The sequence below is a fragment of the Dermacentor albipictus genome, chromosome 9 (assembly GCF_038994185.2).
Source record: "Dermacentor albipictus isolate Rhodes 1998 colony chromosome 9, USDA_Dalb.pri_finalv2, whole genome shotgun sequence".
In the NCBI taxonomy this organism is placed as follows: domain Eukaryota; kingdom Metazoa; phylum Arthropoda; class Arachnida; order Ixodida; family Ixodidae; genus Dermacentor; species Dermacentor albipictus.
The window spans coordinates 26,047,013-26,066,106 of record NC_091829.1 but is presented as its reverse complement, the minus strand read 5'-3'; the positions used below and the strand labels follow the sequence as shown (position 1 = coordinate 26,066,106).

At 48.9% G+C, this 19,094-nt stretch overlaps 1 protein-coding gene and 1 long non-coding RNA gene across 2 annotated transcripts in view; one reads left to right on the top strand and one right to left on the bottom strand.

Moving 5' to 3' along the window:
• Positions 1-15,574, bottom strand: part of LOC135901905 (uncharacterized) — a 261,657-nt gene extending 246,083 nt beyond the window's left edge. The window contains exon 1 of the mRNA XM_065431720.1: positions 14,663-15,574. The gene's annotated coding sequence lies outside the window, so the exon portion shown is untranslated. The remainder of the gene's footprint in view (positions 1-14,662) is intronic.
• The window catches only part of LOC135901909 (uncharacterized), an 85,387-nt gene that overhangs the window by 8,488 nt on the left and 57,805 nt on the right, over positions 1-19,094 (top strand). The gene's annotated exons all lie outside the window — the stretch shown is intronic.

Below are 19,094 nucleotides of genomic sequence, written 5' to 3'. Positions count from 1 at the left end.
GTGCCGTCATCTTTTCCTGCCATACACAGGTGCCAGAGGTTAATGAAGCGCCTGATGACGCTGAAGTCATCGCTTCATGGGAAGCAGAAGAACATGTCACAACAGGAAGTGTGGAAGGCAGCCCTGCGCCACCAAATGAAAACGAAGACGAGAACGCTGCAACCCCTGCCGCCAGCTGCCCACCTGGCAGCAGAAAGCGAAAGCGGCCGTCATCGCTTTTGCAGGAGGTGTTGGCGCTTCACAGTCGTGCAGAAGAGAGAGCACAAAAAAATGCCCAGCAATCCATTGAGCTGCGCAAAGAGCTTGTGCAGCTCCAAAAGGAAGCCAATGAGATCAACAAAAACACCCTGGAGGTTATAAAGAACTATTTTGCATTTAGACAAAATAAAGATTGAATGGGAGGAACTAAACATGATTTTTGTTTTGCTTTCGTCAAACTCGTTAACAAAATACTCATTTTGGATGTCCCATACATCGCCTGTACTTGTTTACACTAAATGTCTAAGCCAGACCTATCATTTTTATTCTAAATACGCGAGGCAAAGTTTAACTCCTGCATTCATTTGTGTCAGTGAGAAAGCCACAAGACAATTTTGCTTTAAATATACAAAGCACACTATGTGTAAATCAGCCTTTCAATAAGATAAAAGTCCACCTATCGAAATGCCAGCCAGCCTTTATGAGGCATTTTATCCCTGTTTATACAACTTCTATTCACACAGTGTACTTCCATCTATCGGTGCCTTTCTTGACTTTGTATATAAAAAGCAGTCATCTACTCCAGCCTTCTGTAGTCTACAATTCATTCACAATACAAAACATACCGAAAGCGGTGCCATAAGCGACACACAAGCGAGTGCAAGAAAACCAAAGCAGAGAGTACATTTACGCTGCACGCTAAGTAATGTTCACAACACACTGGAAAAGTAAGGAGCAATGTCCGTGGTTGGCGTAAGAAAACTTTCCTCATCGAGCACTGCACTGAAAGTGAGACCTTGCTTGTAGTAGACACAACTTCTTGCACAATTCTTACACATTGTGCAAATGGAATTCGTGCAGCATATAGATTGTAGACCGATGCTTGTCACTGTCTCATGGTGTCTCCCTAAAAGTGTCGTGAGTAGCAAAACTTAGCTGGTACAGCGCGCGGCAATATGCTTTGCAAGTGCATCTCTCACTTCCACTCCTAGTGGCTCATTATGACTGCTTGTACATACTGGCTGAGCCCGCCTTACATCTTCACTGCGCGCAGCTTCAATCCAGCTTGCATCACAGTGATCTGTTAGCTGCTCACATATGTTGTTCAGAACACAGCAAGCACGGATGATGCAGTTCACGTTATCGATCTCACATTCCAGGCCCTTATGCATGATTCGGAACCGCGCTTTCAGTCGCCCGAAGGCGTTTTCCACAACACGTCTAGCGCTGGACAGATTATAATTGAAAATATGCGATACTGAGCCAGTAGGACCTGGCCTTGCAAAAGGTTTTATCAAGTGAGGCTGCAGAGGGAATGCTTGATCAGCCAAGAGAACAGGCCCGACCGATACTCCTTCAATTGACTTGGCATTCAACCTGAACAAATTGCTGCTCAGTACACTTGGCAGACGTGACCGCTCGAATACTGCCGCATCATGTATTCGACCCGGGGATCCAACGTTCGTGTACATAAATCTGTAGCGGTGATCAACAACAGCGAGAAGAATGGTGCTGTACCATCCTTTATAGTTGAAGTAGTCGGCGGCGTGTTCTTTTGGAGGGCAGACTTCAATATGACAGCCATCCAGGGCGCCAATTCCTTGAGGAAACCCTGTAACAGCGTTGAACTGACGCATATGCTCTACTAGTCCTTGTGCCGAGGGGAAGCGCACGTACCGCGGTTCTAGACGCCGCACAACAACACTGCAAAACTCGCGGAATATTATATTGACGGACGAACGGCTGACGCCAAAGAGATTGGCCACGGTTCGCTCCTCAGCGGATGTAGCCAGCCGATACAAAGCAATCGCCACGCGCTTCTCCAGAGGGATGGCTCTGCGCATGTTCGTGTTTTGCCGTGCCATCGATTTGCACACACTCACAATATATCGAAACGTGCCCCTATTAAGTCGGAAGTTTTCCTTAAATACACTTTCGGGAAAATGCGGGAGCGTGTCTTCATACCAAGATTGTGCCCGCGGGTGCGACCACACATGCCGCTCACGGGAACAGAGTCGAACAGCGGTGGCCACGAGTAGGCGACAGCGTCTCTCAGCGTTCTCTCTGTCATGTTCAAGTTGCTCAATCTCTTCCAGTACACGGAGCACTTCCTTCTGCTTATTGTGCAGCGCTGTTCGCTGAGCGGCAAGCACAATGAAGAAATCGTCGAGGTCTTCGTCCCCACAAGAAACAACGTTGCTCAACGCCATCGAGCAGTTGGTGTCACAAGATTAAAGCTGCCAGAAACGACTGAATAAAAAACGTGCAGCAATAACGGACACAGTTTAGCAAGAACACCAGAAACACAGCTTATCACAGCACACGCGCTCAGGTAACCATACCGATACAGCAATGGATTGCCTTGGCTTTCGCACCGACCGTGAAATAGACTTTGGCCCTTGGTTGACTGACTGGCTCTAACTGCTGCCAAACCCCGCTAAAGCAATTGCATCAGTATACTTAGAGAGTGCAGATGTTAGTACGACGGACACATTTTAAAGAAAATAGAGTTTTTATGTCAATATACTTAGAAAGAACAGCTAAACAAATACATTTTCATTCGCAGTAATGAGTATCACGTGACCTGTTTCACAGCGCTGCAGCGGCACTAACTGAGGACAGGTTTTCCCGTGTAACATATGTCCATCCGTAGTTACCGGTAACCATAGTTCAGCCCGGTAACTGAGGCGCGGCTTAACTGTGGTTAGCACGCCCGTGTAACTAGGGTATTAGTCTCTCTACCCTCGTCCTCCTCATCTGTTCCTAGCATCTCTTGAGCGGCTGTGAGAAACGAATGGCGCCCCGCGACGAAACGTCGCTAAGCTGCAGAGTTGGCCATCTACGGCAGGATCTGGGAACAAGAAGTACAAAGATAAAGAAAAAGTGGAACGAAAGCGCAGTTCGCAGAAAGCAAGCAGTGTTTAACGTTTCGCATGTTTATGCGTTCGTTTGTCCTGTTCGGACGTTACGTACGCTGCGAAGCCTCTTATTTTTCCCTTTCCTCCGCGAAATGGCGACTTTTGGGAGTCGTGCCGGAAGCCCCGGGAATGCGAGCGCTGCCACGTCTCAATGGTCTTCGATGCTGTAGTACCCAGAAAGCCCCCTCCTTCTTCTTCTTCTGCTTCTTCATGTGTTGAGCGGCTGTTGTTACTTGTAACGTTTTTTTGAGTCCTTCCTGCTGGACGAGAACAAGCGAACTTGCTATATTTGGAGCTTTCTTCTTCTGCCCCACACGTCGTGTTTGATTCCTTTCGATGGTTCCGTGCCTTGCTTACCTAAATGAGGACTGCGTTTCTCTTGGGGGGTACTCTTGAGTTCCTGAGGAACGACAGAAGCCCTCACCCGTTTCTCCCGATAACAAAACAGCGCTTGGATTTTGCGCCAGGCCGCAGGGTTTTTGTTGTATCGGCTTTAGCAACACAGAAGACCGCATCAGGGTCGTCTTGTGGCACTTTTCAGCACCGCTACTTGATTTCGTTACAGGCGCCTCTTGTGCATGAATATTGTGTTCCGACTTTCAGAGCTTGAGCCGTCTATGCTTGTGCTGGCTTAGTTTTATATTTTTTACATTAACTTTGTTATTATTTTTTTTCTTATCTATGCAAAGCTGTGACTCGAGTGGAGACTTTGGGGCACACGACTGCAATGCGGCCCACTTATCTGCCCTTGGCATGACATTAAAGGAAATAAATCAGTTGTCACAGAGTGTGGCTGATTGCCTGGTGCGTACGCGGTTGGGAGAAGTCATGAAAGCATCCTATCCTTATAAGAACACCAAGCTACTAGCAATTTTACAATTTAAAATTTTTTACAATTTATTTATTTATTAGTAAAAATACAGATAATTGCATTTAATTAACAAATTATGTAATCAGTGTTTTATTTAGGCAAACTCATGACGGGGCGTCGGGTCTGTAGATGAGAAAACGAAAAATCTGCCCAGAGTGCTTGACTAGGCCCCAAGAGCGTAGAAAAAATGGCTTCATCGGCACGCCTGATGCCAGAAAACTATATGTGAATACTGTAACGTCTGCTACCCCCCCCCCCCCCCCAAAAAAAAAAAGAATTGGCAATGCGCAAACTTATTTATAAAGTTAAATACACAATGAGGGACGGCAGAGAAGAAAAATGGCTGTGGCTTAGGTAAGGTTAAGCCCAGGATGCGAAGCACACTAGCCTTTATTTTAGTTCTTGAACCACTGTTTAGCCTGGTGAACTGCTGTTGCTTGGCTATATTTGGTTCGGCTAGACGAAGAAACAACTCATGCGTTACTCTGCTTCGCCTTCAAGAGTGGAACGCGACAGCGTTCCCGTCGAAAAAAGTCTCCGCGAAGCTGCTACTTTGCTCCGACAAGATGCTGACGACTGCAGGAAAACCGAAGCGACGACGGCGAAGTGGACGAAAACACCGCTTAAAGGAAAACAAAATAAAAGCAACAGAGAAAAAAAAACAGCACTACTACACGCTCGCGTTAGAGACCACGCCGGAGAGCGTCAGACCAGTTCACCTCCTTGCCACCCTCTCGATGCGAACGTTTACTGCAGGAAGAGAGCAGAGGCTGCTCGATAGCGCTTCTCTTGGAGCGGAAGACTCGATGGCGCAAGCACGTGCGCCAAGCCCCCCCACCCCCCAAACAGACCGACCGAAGAGACGAACTCATCGTCGGATCGCGGGATGCCCTCCGCCCCGCTCCAAAAACCCTCCCGGAGAAGCAGACCATACGCGAGAGCGCGTCAACGCAAGAGCAAGCAGGGCGTCCGCCGGGCCGCTTCGGCGTCCACTGCCGCCTACCACCCTTCTCCCTCCGCCCACCCCTTTCGTCTTCAGCGCCTTCTCTCGGGTCCGAGGAACGCTGCCCTGCGCCTGCCTGTCTTCGCCGGCTGGCTGGCCGGCCGGCTTCTAGGGTCCGTGAAAGAAACAGAAGCATCTCTCGGCGCCGCCGTGCCGGAGACAAAAGGAACAGCCCCGAGAAGCATCCTCGTGGAACTAATGACCCTAACTGCTGCCGTCCCAAGAGAGACGGGTAGTGGTAGGGGAGGGACAGTGCTCGGAGGGGGAGGGAGGCCGGGCACTGTGTGGCTCGAAGAAAAAAGCCCTCTGCCGAGGGAGGGAAGGAAGAAGTAGGCGGAGATGGCACGGCAGCGGGGCGAGAGCTGCCCGCGGGAGACGCCGTCGACGTGACCCGGGATGCCAGTAATAAAATTACTTCCCTCCACCGCTTCACCAGCCTTCGACCGCCCGCTTGAAGCGCGCGCGCGCACAAGCGCGGTTTCGTCGCTTCTCCGGAACTTCGGGGCTTCTATTGCTTTTTTTTTGTAGCATGCTGGCGGCAGTTCTCAGCGCACGCAAGGAAGCTGACGGAGAGTGAGTGAGTGAGTGAGTGAGTGAGTGAGTGAGTGAGTGAGTGGATTTGAGAGAGCAAGCGAGCGAGCGAGTGACAGGGTGAACCAATTCTGTCGTTATGACTACTTTACAGAAGTGCATGTCCGCTCTACACATAGCATTATCTGCCAATTAAGCTCTATTTCTTCCTCTAAAGTGTCTCCTGTAGAATACTAGTTTCACCCGTTCGCTCTCTGATAGATTCCGCTGTGTTTCCGCGGATCACATTTATGTGTATCCTGAAACCCCAAATGGTCGACGAATTCGCCGCACCGCCTATATACGCCGTCTCCAGCACCTGTTATGGAAGGATACACCAAGGCTGTTCCTTTGGGACGTTAAACTGCGTTAATCAGGTCAACCAATCGACCAACGCTTAGTTGAAGCATGTCCGAGACAGCAGGTTTAAATGCACGGTCAGAACACTGGGGACCAGAATGCGGTATTCGCACATCAAGTAAGACAGAACCGCCTGCTTAACCCGCCCTGCGCCTTTGCAGTACAAGAGAGGAAAAAGAAATAAAAAAAGAACAAGGAAGGAACACTTTAGGCACAATATCAGCACTGTGCTTAAACTCAATTACGTTTTCTCGGTGGTATAGTGAAGGATGAAGCGACGCAGACAAAAAAATGCCGAAGAAGGGGATGCTCCAAGTTGTGAACCGTCCCGCCTGAAGCAACAAAGAGGACAAACAGCCGTCGACGCCGCTTCACTTGGGATATCGATTCGGCGCGAAGCGCGGATGCAAGCGGCGGAGCGCGAGATCGCCTCTGGAAAGCAAGCTCTGTCTCCTCGCTAGACTGAACGATGCGCGCCCTTCTCTCTTCGCGTAAGGTTTTTGCACAGCACTAAATTTAAACGACAACTTCGTCAGCGCGGCAAGGGTTTCTTTTTTTTTTCTTTCTTTATAGCGACGCTTTTTCTTCCCAACCACCCCCGACGTAGGGCGTTGATCCAGATTACTCGATGGGGCGGCCATTACTCCTCCGAGAAGTAAAGAAAGAAGTTTAATTGATTATTTAACATAATTAGGCTAGTTAACTTTTTATTTACTTGCATTACGGCACGAATTGCAGTTTACGAAATATAGCCGGCGAGTTCGCAGGTCGCATCCACTTGAAACGAATTCTCAGGAATGCGCCAGTTCCGAATATATATATATATATATATATATATATATATATTTGCCCCGTAGTGTTCGACCAAATGCACTGACGTTCAAGTATACGTCTTTAATGAAAACGCTGTTCTATGCATTCAAGCCACAATATCTTATAACTTTACAGCGCACATTGTAATTTGCACATTTCAGCAGCGGAGTTTCGGCAGGCGGATCCACTTGAAAAGAAACCTCAGGATCGCACCAATTTCGAGGTATCAATTTCCGAACTTTGCAGTGAGATACATTGACGGTCCAGTTATTTTTGTGCTGCAATGCGTAAAACGGCGTTTTGTTAAAAAGAAGCGTGTGGACCGACATTGCGTTTTTACCGCAAGTTTGATGCTGCATATCTCGAAAACGGTTTCATCCGTAGAATTTCTTCCGAGAGGATATGCCTTGCAGTCACACCAGATACAGATTCGTGAATTACATTGTGTGCCATAAGATTATTAGTTGAAAACTTAATCAGCGAATATTAGCAACGTGTCAATTATACATCTATATTTCGCATGCAAATAATGCCCGCGCCTCTGAGTTATCCAGCTAAGCGACTAGAGTGGTGCTCTGCGGCCTGCATGCCACAGGTAAACTTTGTTCTCTCTTTTCGTTAAATTTGGGCAGTCTACGCAGAAACACGCAGTGTGAATATATATATATATATATATATATATATATATATATATATATATATATATATATATATATATATATATATATATATATATATATAAAAGCATACACAGTAGGTACGAGTGTAGCCTATATCGAAATTACGCGGATGCTGGATGGATAGCTCGTGTAATGGGGTCGTGTAATGGGTGAAACCCGCGCTCTCTTCGCGTTCATTAAAACGAGGAGCTGAGTTACGCCAAAGTGCTGCTCTCATAGTTGCTTCTTCTTCTACTGGTTCACACAGGCGAATTAAGCTTGCCTAATTCCTACCCTCCTTCCTTTCTTCCATTTCTGTGTTGCTGTCACCTCGCTTCTGAAGAGTGGGCATGCGTTGTGCCCCTTCCTGTGGCAGTTGCCAGCCTGCTCCTCGCTTTCCCTTTCCCGTTAATTGTATATACGTTTTCAAAACAAATAATAATAATAATAATTCCTACATGTAATCAAGCTGTTCTTATTTGTTGCTTCTGCTTTCGTCTTTCTGCCAATGTACACCATCAACAACTTATTAGATTGAGGCAGACTATACTCCCATCTTTTGCGTTGCTCCATGCTCGTTCGAAACGCGACCGAGGGAATGACTCAGCGCAACCGCGCGCTATTTTCACGTCGTTTAGGGATTTTTTTTCCCGCAGCACTTAGCGAACGCCGTCGCCATCGGCAAAGTGAGATTTCCACGTGCTCTTTCTGAGAAGGGGTTATTAAACCGCACCAAGAAAAACGTTACCTACGCAAGAGGGCGTACTACGTATAAAGACCACCCGAAGGAAGCTTTGTGTAGAAACTCTCAACGGTGGCGCTCACTGGAAGCACACGTGGTCGTCAAACGTGGGAACAGGCTCGGTTCGCGCACGCACTAGAAGAATAGCGACGCTGTAAAAATGCACACGCAACTAGTGCTCGCAGTCAGGCGCGATTCGTGGCTCGTAAGTTAGCACGAAACTTCAAAACTGGCAACGTTGCGCGCGGTTCGTCGGGTAACCCGTCCCACTCTTCAGCACACGCCCAATCATGGCGAGAAAGAGAGAGAGAGAAAACGCTTCATTGTAGGAAAGGCAGAAAGCTGGTCATTACGAAGGATGTTAGTGAGTTTTTCTCGTGGTTCGCGGGGCCTCTCGTACACTTCAGAGAGAGCAGCGTGATGGTGCCGCTGCCGAAAATTTACACCAGTAACAAAGTAAAGTACGTTGGGTTGCTGAAATATTAGCTGTGTTTGACTGGTTTGAGCCCTGCGCCACCAGGTGGCAGCGGCGTGCAGGTCGTTGACGTTTGCGCCTCCACTCATCCGGTGGAACGCCCAGTCCGCTTGCGCTTATACCCGAATAAGGTACACGCTAAAAGTAAAGTACGCTGGGTTGCTGAAATATTAGCTGTGTTTGACTGGTTTGAGCTCTGCGCCACCAGGTGGCAGCAGTGTGCAGGCCGTTGACGTTTGCGCCTCCACTCATCCGGTAGAACGCCCAGTCCGCTTGCCTTTATACCTGGATAAGATACTCGCTAAAACTCTCTATTCTGACACTCGACGCGCATGCGCATCGTTATCGTGACAGCACAACGACGCAGACGGTGAAAACGTGCACAACTGTCCGATGCACTAACAATTATGCCAATGCCACGATCACACCCATACTTCTCTCGTATAACCAACGCCATCTAGCACTTTGAGACAATTTGGCGCTTGCGCCGATAAGTCGCGCACCGCGTGCGAAAGCGCATGCGCACTAGAGCACGTGCTCACGCGCTGCAGTTTTCATTGGACTAAAGAGGCAGCAACGAAGTATAGGCGAATAACGGCCGATCTTCCTACTTGTCTTTCCCGTGGTGTGCCTATCCACGCGCACCTCTCCTCCCCATCTTCCCTCGATGAACGCCGGACGTTGCCTTCGTCCTCGTGAAGACGTCACTCCGTGTCACTATAAACGGGTGCATTAGCGTTAACTGCGTTTCGCCATAGCTTGCGAACGATGTGGCACGTAGACGCGAACGCTGCGTGACATTAAGGTTTCGACATGCGTGGTTCATCGAGACATTGCAGCGGATTGCACGCAGCATAAAATAACAAGACATTTGTACGCATCGCACGAATAGATTATAGCACTTGATTGATCGCATCGCTATACCTCGTTTTCACATAGATTCCAACAGGTGCCTCGCATCTGCATATTCTTTTCTCGTTAATAATAAACATTCTTCAACTAAACAAATGCAGTCAAAGTTTATACAGGGTAATCTGTTCCTTTGAGCTGATTCGGAACGTTTTCTTTTTTTTCGGCTCTTTAATTGAACTCTAACTGCAGCTGGCGCGCTACAAACAATGCTGTGACTTTCTTCTATTAAAAGGAGATCCGATTCTTCTCATTAAAGATAAGCGCTGGAATTCCGAAAGCAAATTCGTCCTTTCTCTCTAATTTCGTAGTGCTACTCAGCTGAAGAGCTTGGGGAAAATACGAACAAAACGCGCGCGAGAGATTTTTTTTCCCGAGAAAACTGCAAACTCGTTTTGAATCCCTGACGACGGAATACTGCGAAAAACGTGCAAAGAAATCTACGCTCGTGGACTAATTACGAAAGTTAAATCGGTTCCGAAGTCTTGTTTCTTTCACAGGAGTCTTCTGGGAGCAATACCGAATGGTGGCAGTGTGTTATATACCAAGAAAAAAGAATAAAGAAAGCAACTAAGCAACAAACTTAAAAAGGTTTAAACGTTCTCAAAAGGGGCTCGCGCTGTCTTCCCCAACAGCTCTCTGAAAACGACCGCATTTTTACCTGCCGATTGCAGCTTGATTGCTTTCGCGGAAGATATTCCTTAAAGGCGCAAGATCGGCATGTCTCAAGTAAAAAAAAAAGCAAAAGAGAGAGAGAGAGAGAGAGAGAAAAAAATGGCTGTGGCTTAGCTAAGGTTAAGCCCAGGATGCGAAGCATACTAGCCTTTATTTTAGTTGTTGAACCACTGTTTAGCCTGGTGAACTGCTGTTCCTTGGCTATATTTGGTTCGGCTAGACGAAGAAACAACTCATGCGTTACCCTGCTTCGCCTTCAAGAGTGGAACGCGACAGCGTTCCCGTCGACCCGCCAGCGACTACGCGCCCCGCATTGGACGCGGTGAGCGTCGAGCAACGCAGCGTTCGGCGCGGCAACGAAATGTGCGCCTGAGCAAGCGTCGCACGCCTGAGCCTTAGAAACAGCTCGTTTCTAAGGCAACACCGCATTCACTAGAGGCGCTTTTGTACCGCTTTGAAGCATCGTACTCGTGGCTCAGTGGTAGCGTCTCCGTCCCACACTCCGGAGACCCTGGTTCGATTCCCACCCAGCCCGTCTTGCAAGAGTTGAGCCAAAGCCACTTCTCCTCTGTCGTGACGTCACGGTGTCACGTGATTTCATGGTCACCGCCGCGCCTGAGGAGCTGGGTTGAGCCCTCGTAATATGCTTCGCATAAAACAAATGAATCTGTTAGCTAGGCTCCTTTGTTTGACGATATTGTTAGCGTTAACAAATGAACCGCGCGCACGCTAGAGATAAAAGCCGACGGAACGAGCTCTGGTTGGGAGCGAGCTAAATTTGTAATGACCGTCGAAAAAGAAAAAAAAAAGAAGCAGATTTACTTTTCAAGAACAGTGCCGGAAGTGTTTAAGCAGACGACGTTTTACGAAGCTGTCAAGCAGACGAAAAATGAACAGAAAGCGGATGTGGCACTGCGGTTGAACGAATTAATAATACTAAAAAGAAGTTCGAGAGCTTTAGCTAGCGAAGAGAATAGGGAAGCCTAAAGTGGCACTCGGGCGTAGGTTAGTTGCTCTCGAATCAGGACTTAATTGCTGCGAAGGAAGAAAAGGAACACAGAGAGAAAGACAGACAGAGAGAGAGAGCGTCGTATGCGAGGCAGTTGATGGCTGGCTACAACGTTAACTGGAGGAAACTGTTCGGGTCGTAAGAAAACTTAGAAGGAAAGAAAAGGACGGGAAGTTACTTCAGCACGTGAATCTGTCTTCTTGCAGGTAGCTCTCTAATCACCGATGTGTCCGCTAAGAGTGGGAGAACTACGGACGACGCATGCGCAAAGACTGGGAAACATCTCCGACGAAGTAAAAAGAGAGTATACGACGTACGTTGTGGGGATTTGCACAGTCTATTTTACTGACGTTTCGGCTGGTGGACCAGACTTTGACAAAAGGGCTGGTCCACTAGCCTTTGTCAAGCACCTGTGGTTTATAAACGTTCACGCCCATCTAAGAACGCGTTTCCCCTCCCTGGCCATCTCAGAATTTCTCCGGCACCGAGGAAAACGAGATGCATGGCCATTTCGCATGGTATGCGAAGGCGAAGTGCCGAGTCGGTTCAATGTCGGGGCATACGTCATTGCGGCGTAATCCGCGAGACTAGACACCAAGTCTTGTCGAGCTCTCCTCGTCCTCGCCGCTGTAAGCGCAAGGGAAAGCTCGCGATGCGCCGTAACCACGCGCTCGGCAAAGCGCGTGCTTTGCGTAATTCGCCGGGGGCCGCCGTTTCTCGGGATTAGCGTGGGAGAAATCGGCAGCCGGGTAAATCCTCCCTCCCCCCCCTTCCCACCCCCCCAACACGATCTCCCTCTCGACAGATCGCGCTCTTCTTGTGTTAGCCGGCGGCTTCCGTGACAAGTTGCGTAGGAAGATTTCGTTCGCAAGTGAAATCCTCTGCAGCTGTGCCGTCCTTTTCAAGCCTTGCGTAAGACACGCTCTGCACTGTCATTACTCTGCGTGGGCAAGCGTGCGTGCGTGTATAGTTTGCTCAGCTTCGCAGTTGTACGAGATTGCGGACGTAATCCCGGCATTCAGAAACGGCGCCTTAAGTTCAAGCCCACGCTCGACTTGATCTACATGACGCAGTGGGCTTGTGAACGTGCGCAGGACGCTCATGGCATTTCCTTTGGCGCGTTCAGATAAGGGGACGTATTCTCTCACGTTGACTTTCGGCGATACTATCGCCTTCGCGTGACGAAGTGCTCAACCAACCAATCCTGTCGTCCGGTTTTGTTCAACCAGCCAATCAGCGCGCGCCTGGTGGCTGCGGCGATAGTATCGCTGAAAGTGAGCGTCCCAGAGTACGTCCCCAGGCGTCATCTATAGATGACGACAATCCTCGACGACCTATAGGTCGTCGAGGATTGTCTTCGAGTTAAGGCGCATTTAAGCGAATGCGAGGGTGAGCCATAGTTGGATCGAACCAATGAGAAACGTTATCGCGCGATCACGTGTCCCTATACGTCACGCATAGAGCACGGCGTCAGGGAGCGTTTAAAGTCGTAGAGATGTACCGATATATATATATTTGGACTTTCTTTGGCGTCGTACGAAGGCCCAAAACCTCAAAACCCGAGAAAAATAATTGCTGATAAGTATCAGAGCGCGGTAAATAACGCTTATACAGTTCTTCTTTATGAATCAGTTTTGGTTTCGGTATCTTAGAAGTTGATTGGTCATGACACGTACGCGAACGCGGCCGTGCCCTGACAACTTCAATGTGACGTCGCCGCCCGCATCTTTCGTATTTGCCCCGTTTTCTGGCACACTCTGTTCTCACGATAAGAGTGGCTCTTTTTGTTTGCTATTTATTGTACAAGGGTAACGTACTAGTACAGCTAAAGCAATTTTTCTCTTTAGTGTCCATTAAAGATGTTCGCGACAGATGTGAAGTGTTTCAGCTGGTAACATAAAGGTGAAGAAGTAAACCGCCTGCTTCGTTGGAAGAGCTTTCTTTTAGCTCGTAATATAGCTAGGTTAAATAAAGCTCCCATGCGTGCACCAGGTGTTGATGTCTATAGGGGGCGCAAACCAGGCTATCTCAAGAAGCTTTACGACTAGTGACTTATAGATGCCGGTTGAAGGAGTCGAACGCCGCATGCTATGACGCAGCGAGATTTTTTAAGCCTGTTGTACAAAGGCACAGACGGCAAGCGCTAGACGTTTAGTGCAGCTGCCGCGGCGGCATCGCGGGCCACATCAAATATTAATAGCTCCAAGAAGGATGTATTAGAGGCCATTAGCTTATTTTTATCCTGTAGTCACTTCGAACAAAAGGCTCAGGACACTAACTACCACCATTAAGTTTTTGTGCACAGACAAGCCTTGAGAAAGGTTTTTCTTTATTGATTTGTAAGTTTTATCGTAGGTTAGCCTGCAGTAGACTCGTATGGGAGCAATCGTCAGCCAGGTGGCTACGGTAGGGGCTCCCGTAACTGGTGTTATCGCAGCTGTGTTTCTAGATTATCTTGCGATGTCTGGTCTAAGCGGCGCCAGACACAATTCGCACTTCAGGGACAACGTGCCAATGCTTTGTTAGACACTGTAGCAGTGGGCTCAGGCTTAACGTTCGCTGTCTATGGGCACAATGGCTACTGTGCAGACTAAACTGTTTCTGCTGTTTAGTTTCCCGCCATTCATTCATTCATTCATTCATTCATTCATTCATTCATTCATTCATTCATTCATTCATTCATTCACAAAACTTTATTAGAGTCCTGAAGCCCGGTCTTCTCAGACCGAGGCGGGCCGCGTCGGCATGTCACAGCATTCGATCGTTGTATCTGCCGTCATACACCGTGTCGCAAATGCGCGGCATTACCTAACAGAGAGCCGCTCATTGGTGACCATAGCGTGCATGTCACAACGCAGTCCGCATCTTGAAATCGCGCGCACAATGACAGTCGATATAGCTGAATGCCCTAGCCTCAGGTAAATAATATCATGCATTGTAGCCATCATGGTCAGGCTACCTTTATGTCCACTGCCAGGACGACGGCCTCCCCCAGCGATTTCCATTACCCCTGTCGTGCTTAGTGTTTCCAAGCTGTGCCTGCAAATTTCCTAATTTCATCACCCCACTAAATTATCTGCAGTCCTCGACGGCGCCTCCCTTCCCTTGGCACCCATTATGTTATTGTAATGGATTACCAGTTATATATATGGCTTACGCATTACATGGCCTGCCCAACTCCCTTTGTTCCTGTTAATGCCGAGGCCAACTAAAATATTATGCATTCTAGTATTAGGTGTCTTAGCGCATGCACATGGCGATGTTCCAGATCCTGTAATTGCGCTCTTGAGCACGTTCCGGAAGGGAACGTGCAAGAGTTAAGAGTCAAGTGAATCAAGCGCACACTTTTAACAGCTGACAGAACTGATGATTCGAGATATCTCCCAATTTTCGATCAGGAATCACGCACTGCAATGCAATCCTTATGCTCTGCAATGTAGGACCGACAACACGGACTCACCTGCGCGTCTCTCACGACGACAGCATCCTTGCGTCGCCGCAGTGTCCCGCGCTTCCCGTGAGCGGAACGCGCCCTCAGCGTCCTTGACAGCGAAGACGCCGGAGCGCGCGCGAACGCGCGCGAACGAACTTGATCTTTCCAAACGCGGCCGCAGAGACACGGGCGATTCGACACGCAACTCGGGTGGCAGAGGGAACCCGGTACGGGAGAGCTCCCTTCAGGCCGGAACCACGCACAACACCGAACACACACACTCGTTTTCTTCGCGAACAAACAACAACGTCGATTCTCGTCGAAGCGACGCCGACAATCGACAACAAACGGCCTTCTCCCGCGCCCTGTCTCCGGGGGTGGTTTTTGACACTCCTCACACAAGTGTCGCGATGTCAGGGGGGCAAGCACAAGCACCACGACGGAGGACCCGATTCGGTTCAGCGTGCGACGCCGCCGGTTATCCGCACGAGTGTAGGTAGGTGGGTAGGCAAGCAAGCGCGCACACACGCCGGGATATCAGGGCGCGACGGCGACTATCCACGCCCGGCGTGATGCAGCTCTCTCGGCCGGTCTCGTCGTGTCGGAAGGGCTCGCCTCGGTGGGTGTCGTCGCTTCCTGCGAGTCTGGAGTGGGCCCCTCGCGGGGGATGTTTTGCTTTTTCTTTCTTGCTTTTTTTTTCTTCTACTTTGCCGGCGGTTGCTGGATCTCTCGGTGAAACCGGCTGGGCTGGCACCGCTAGCGAGGAGGATGAACACCGGCGCGTGCTCTCGTTGGTGGGAGAGGAGAAGCAGTGAACGAGGGAGAGAGAGAAAAAAAAATGAAGAAGAGAAATCCGTTTCACTTCCTCCGGAGGATGATGCTTCGTTCCCCGGTACGCGCGCAGCTTCTGAACCTCGGCGTTGGAGAGCTGCTTTCGCACTGGCGCCGCCGGCGCGGTGTGACTGGTTCTCCTGGTGGCCGCGAGGAGGCACCACGTCGCGGGAGATTTGGAGAGGAAACTAAAGTGCGGGCTTCGAGTGTGCGATTGGAGAGTCGCTCCTCTCCGCCTCGGAGGGAGCACGTGAGTCGGAATGACCGCATGTGGACGTAGTACAAAGGATCACTCGTTCCTATTATAGCGGGCCTATCCTACACTCTCCCATCTCTCCCACTTTACTTACTATCGATCCCTCACTCATTCCCTTACAGTGCTGTTGAGGTGCCTCTCGCAGGAGAGGCAGTTACCGGCGCTGTACTTTTCTCCTCTCTTCCATTTAAGAACCGCTCACACACGCAGTATGTAAATATAAGGGAGATATTTTGGTAAACCGAGCTTCGCCTGCAGACAACCTGAGGTTGGTAGCATTTGTAGCGTAGGGACTCTTCATGCATGGCAAAGCAGCTTTCCTGCAATGCCTCATGCCTAGAACATTGCGTTCACCATAAACAGCCAGCTGTAGCAGTGGGGGTGGAAGTTGTAATAGTCGTTGTAGGCGCACTAGTCGGTGACAACCTAAGAATTGCAACAATTTGTGTACGCTGTCCGACTCGAACACAATCTATGAGTTGTCGTAGTCAATTGGGTTCGCTTATTTGCCTGACGTCAAGTGATCTCGCGTGTTTCAAGTAACTGTTTTTTCTGTACAGATTGTTCTTTTGTCACTGGTTTCAGAATGGAACCTGGAAGTAGGGCATATTTTATGTGTGATCTTGATATCACAGTTCAATCATAGCTAAGATATTTAGCTCGAAGCAACTGGCTTTCATTTTCCGATTAGCCCTTATTTACATTAGCAGAAAAATGTCATAGAGCTGTGAGAGGGCTCCAGTAGACTCGGCTCTCCTTCGAAGATGAAGGCAGGCTGCACTGCGTTTTGTGCCAGGAAGCTGTTTTCTTTCTTAGCTTGTCAACGTCTGTAGTAACAAAAAAAGTAAAGACTCAGTTTTGACGTTGACAAGGAAGTTCTCACAAATGGTGCTCTATACTCTTCATTTACCAATGGAGGTAGCGTTCCGTAATTGTTTCTAAGTCTTTAAGCATTGCAAATAGTGGTATCATTAAAGCTTCCGCGTACTGGGACGTTTCCCCTACATCCCTAATGGGAATGAACGTTAAAGACAAGAGCAGTGAAGTTGATCCCGGGTCAAGTTTGCCCTGACACCGAGAACCTACCCATGCGTGCCATGCGCGCAAGGCGGAGCATTGACAGCGATATGGAGGTTTAGCGTTGCGTTTGAACTCCTACCGTTGAATTTTAACAATACGCGGAGGAAAGACGTCGGCATGATGCGTGCCGCGATGCAACAGCTGGCTGCGCAGCAGGAGCAAGTGACCTGGCTGGTAGATAGATACCAGGCCGGGCTCAACGCTGCCGCGACGAGGGACGCCGGCAGCGGCGGCGTTGACCTCGACGAGTCACGAGATGAGATCGACGGAAAACAGCCCCAGAGAAAGAATTATGAGTGGATGGAGAATCTAATGTTATCTTCGGCTGGTCGTTTCTGAGCGCTCTGGAGCGCTCTCGCGAGCGGCGTTGTCTTCGGCTGGTTGAAAGAGGGTGCGCGCCCTGCGTTCGTCTGGTTCTTCTCGATTGCTCTCCTCCATCTTGGAGCGCTCTGAGGTGCTCCGAGCCCTGTCTTCGGAGCAGTCATCGAGATTGAAACGTCATCGCAGCGCCGCGTCGCTGCTGTTGGCGACGGCCCACCGTAACCTTGGCAACCTAGGCCACTGCATGCTGGCGTCTCGACGAACGCTCGTCCCGCCGGCACGTCTGCCGGTTTTTCTGGCAGTGCCGGGAGCTTTGGATAGGCGAATCATCGGACGTTGGCAGTACTCACGTGGTTTCGCATCGGCAATTTCATCCTCCGAGAGCGAGTCGCACGTTCGGCTTGCGCGCTTGTCCTCTACCTTTGAGCTCAGGAAACGCCCGATCTACCCGACTCTGCTTCGGGGCATACAGGCGACCAGTCGAAGATACCATAAGAATCACAAACAAGCTCCGCCCACAAACAGTGGGCTGAGCTTGTTTGAGTGCACGTTTGGCTAATTGCTGATATCGGGATCGTCCACAAAATTTCTTCAGACGTTAAAGGTTTTTTGCCTGGAACCAGTGGCGCAATGACAGGTCTGTACGCTGAAAGCAGCCCTTTTTAACACGCAAAATCGTTTGACGCCACGGAAGTGAGCAATCCTCAATGACTGGCTAATCTGTGTAAGTTATGTCTGAATTGCATAGCGTACATAGAAGCTTTTCTTCTTAAGAGGAAGCTTCAGCTCGGGGGCTCCTATATAAATGCATGGGGACAGAGAAATCGTTTTATCGGCAATCACCGCACCAAATACCAAATTTCATGAGGCTCGTTGCATCTAAATGAGAAAGTTAAATGTAGTGACTGTTGGTAGCGAATTTTTTATTTAGGCTGTCAATATTTTTATAAAAATCGTTGAAAATCGCAAATTTTCCGGAAACGAAACTATGCTGTTCATAACGCTAACTAAGCAATGCAAAGAGATATTGTAGTTCTGGAAATTGCATCTAGTAGTAGATCTAAACTGGACAAAATTGATGCATTATGCATGGCTTTCAAACAGACCACTAATATGTGAGTAGAACTTTTGCAAAACCCTTGCGAACAATGCAACAAATTCACGTAACATGTAAACTGACAAACCAAATTTGTTCGCTTTGCATGCTCTAACGTATGCAGTTCAGCGGACTGCGATGTCTGTTCTGAGTGCACAGCTACGAATTTGTAAAGCTCTAGCTTCCGTTCTTTTTCAATGTTACCAATTTTTGAAAGCACCCTTCAAGAATCCGGGCCTGAAATGAAAATTAAGCTTACAACAGTCACTATAATTTTACATTCTCCCTCAACTGCTACATACTTAATTAAAATCGGCCCACTGGTTATCTCAGAAAAGCGTTTCTGCGTTTTACACGTATTTGAATAGGCGGCATTAGAGTTGGGCCCGAGCTAAAACTTCCTCTTAAGTTGCATCTAAGGTGATTTAAAAAGCAAAAGGAATCCTTGGTTGTACCCGACTATAGATAGATTTAGCCCGTACTGTCCGTCCCCTTCATACCAGTGTATTCACCACGGTGCGGTGCGCACAAAGCTGCTCAGAAGTATCCCTATGTAGACCGTTTTCTCGGCCATCCCGTGGGCGCCGCCATGTTTGATCACGTGGTGAAGCGCCCATTGCTTGCATCAGCAGCCTTCATTGCCTCCATGTTTAAAATGGATGTGTATGACACCCGTGGGGCCCATAAAACCTCCGTTTCGGGGGATATTGTAGGTGGTGACTGGGTGGTGGTGACGAAGTTTTGTTTTCAGCTTTGAAGGACATCTAAGCGCTTTCGCGGCTCATCGCGCCTTGTCCAAACGGCGCGAGCATTGTGTACGGTGATTCCACTAAAAATGGCGCGAGAAATGCAGTCCAAGTGTTCCAGGCTTTCCG